Below are 2,509 nucleotides of genomic sequence, written 5' to 3' on the forward strand. Positions count from 1 at the left end.
TTGTAGTTTTGATAGTTTATACACCCCAACAGCCAAACAATTTTATGATACTTATCCCTATATTGATCATTAAACCCTATAAATGTATTAAATTATCCAGAAAGTATAAGCTTGGAGTTATCATTAAAAAGTGCCTTGCACCAGGTGAACTATATTTATTCAAATCTATTTACTAATTATTGTATTTTACTAATTTTGTATTTACTAATTATTGTATTTACTAATTATTGTATTTTACTAATTTTGTATATACTCATGTGTATGTTATAGGATAATAATTAACAATAGAGTTGATGTTCGCGGTCATAAATGTGTTTTTGGCCCGACTTCGAACTCATTTTAGCCCGAGCGTAGCGAGTGTTAAAATGTGTTCCGCGAGGAGGGCCAAAAACACATTTATGCCCGCGAACATCAACTCTATTACTATAATATATAATAAACTATAAACTATTATTACTATAATATATGTTGAACATCGTCAGCCTTCATCCCCTTAGCTCAGTAAGTCATGCGACATTCCATGTCAGTTCCAGTAATTGTTCATCTCAGACCTTGAAAGAAAAAAAACAAACATTCCAAACACTCCAAACACTCCAAACACTCCATGTCTTCTGACCTGGATTCAAGTTTACTGCTTTTATCATCTTTTTTATTTCACGTTTCCATTTTGAACATGTCCAATTGCAAAAAAGTATCCAGCCGACTTAAAATAGTTTTATTTTTGCAGTTACTTTCCAGAATATACCGTTTGGTTAAGACTTGTGTATTATAGTATATCATAGTTTTAAAACTTCTTTTTCTGTCAGATATTTTCAATAATTAGCTATCGAGACCATCCTCAGTTGTTCGGGCTGGAATACACAAGCGGTCAGCTGAGAAATTACTCGTCTTCCGACAGGTAGTTTAAAAAAGCAGATTTTGTATGAAGCTATATAAAATATTTCTTGTTCTGAATGTTTGTATTTCACTCAATCTAGGGATATATCATTGGCTGGTTAGCTACACGGGGTTAGAGGCAGTGGAAATGGAGATGTTTGTGTAAAAACGACCCCAACGAAGAGACGGTACTGTACGCTTTTTCATAGATGATTGAGCGAAAATTATGGTCAAAATTTTCTGATGAAAATCTCGCACTGCTATGATTGCCGTAAATACGAACCCTCATTTCATTCTCCTCCTGACGTATGGGATCTCATATAACACACAAACAATTACACTTCTCGTCAGGTATTCCTATTAGTCAGTCCAATACATCACATACAGCAAAAGAAGAATTGTTTTTTTAAGATGATATATTTTTCAAGGTTATCGTTGGGGTCCATTGTATAACGTTGTTGACGAAGAAGTAGAAAGCAGTCATTTAAAATTCCTCGCTGCGTCTCCAGGTGAAATATTTCTCTTTTTATTTCACTTTAAATTTTTGAAATATCTCCAAAAGCTTATATTGTCTTATTACTGGTTCCTTGCAGGAAATTTAACCGAAGATGTGTAGAGATTTAACTGCAATATTTCCTACAGCGGTCTACTTCATGCAGTCACCCAAGACGTAAGTTAACAATTTCTTATTTTGTACTTTTCTGCAGACAAAATCCTGTGTAGAGAATATTATTGCATTTTTACTGAGTTTTAATGTTCTGTCAAAATCTGGATTAAGGCTGTTTTCCACTCACGTGTTTTTCATACGCACGTTAGTTTTCTGCATATTTTAGTATGCATTAGTTGACCTAGATTTACAACAATAATCGTTATAAAGGAAGCGAGAATAATTTAAATTGGCAGATTGAAGCTTATTATAATCATAACCATGTACGCACGGACTCGAGTTTACTTGATAGTCGATAGCGTCGACAGCAAATGACATTGAAACGTTTGTATGGATATTTCGAAGTCCTGACAGTATAATTAATATCCCGTAGGTTATTTCAAGCAAATATTTGACTAGCGACGTCGAACAAGGCCAGTTAACCGCGTCGTGGATCGTAAACTGACCTCAATACAGAAAGTGGGGACAAAATAGCCAAAATACAAAACATTTTGTTCTAGGCCTCTCAGTTCCCGCCTCGCCGCGTATAAGGAACGTTAAGAGGTCTAGGGACTACGCTGCGGTAACTCTGGTTGCTGAGTTGACTGGGTCCGAATCCATGAAATGGTAGATTTGAATTTTTCTCGCCAGAAGTACGGCTGGAATATTAAGTCTTTTAAACTCCAATATATATTTCAAACGATTTTAAATATTTTGTAAGGACTTTTCCCGGAGAATAAAGAAAGACTTATCATTAATGCCATCACAATGCTCATTGCTCACGAAGGTATTGTATATCTTTGCCAATAAATATATTTAGTGTTCACCCCTAAAATATACATATTCTGACTGCTATTACCTTCACAGGTATTCAATATATACATAAAATAGTTAAAATGTTTCGTCTATTTGCAGGAGACCAAAACAAAATATCAGATAAAGATCTCGAAGCACTGTTTCACGCTTTGAGACATTAGGTTGGATCCA

At 34.7% G+C, this 2,509-nt stretch overlaps 1 long non-coding RNA gene across 1 annotated transcript; it reads left to right on the forward strand.

The window, feature by feature from the left end:
* Nucleotides 1–856: 856 nt before the first annotated feature.
* On the forward strand, nt 857–1,346 carry LOC114543917. Its single transcript, XR_003690241.1, has 3 exons — nt 857–898; nt 978–1,064; nt 1,305–1,346. It is a non-coding gene; the product is annotated as an uncharacterized LOC114543917 (long non-coding RNA).
* Nucleotides 1,347–2,509: the final 1,163 nt, after the last annotated feature.

Source organism: Dendronephthya gigantea, unplaced genomic scaffold (genome assembly GCF_004324835.1).
Source record: "Dendronephthya gigantea isolate DGI-Jeju-01 unplaced genomic scaffold, DenGig_1.0 000591F, whole genome shotgun sequence".
NCBI lineage: Eukaryota > Metazoa > Cnidaria > Anthozoa > Malacalcyonacea > Nephtheidae > Dendronephthya > Dendronephthya gigantea.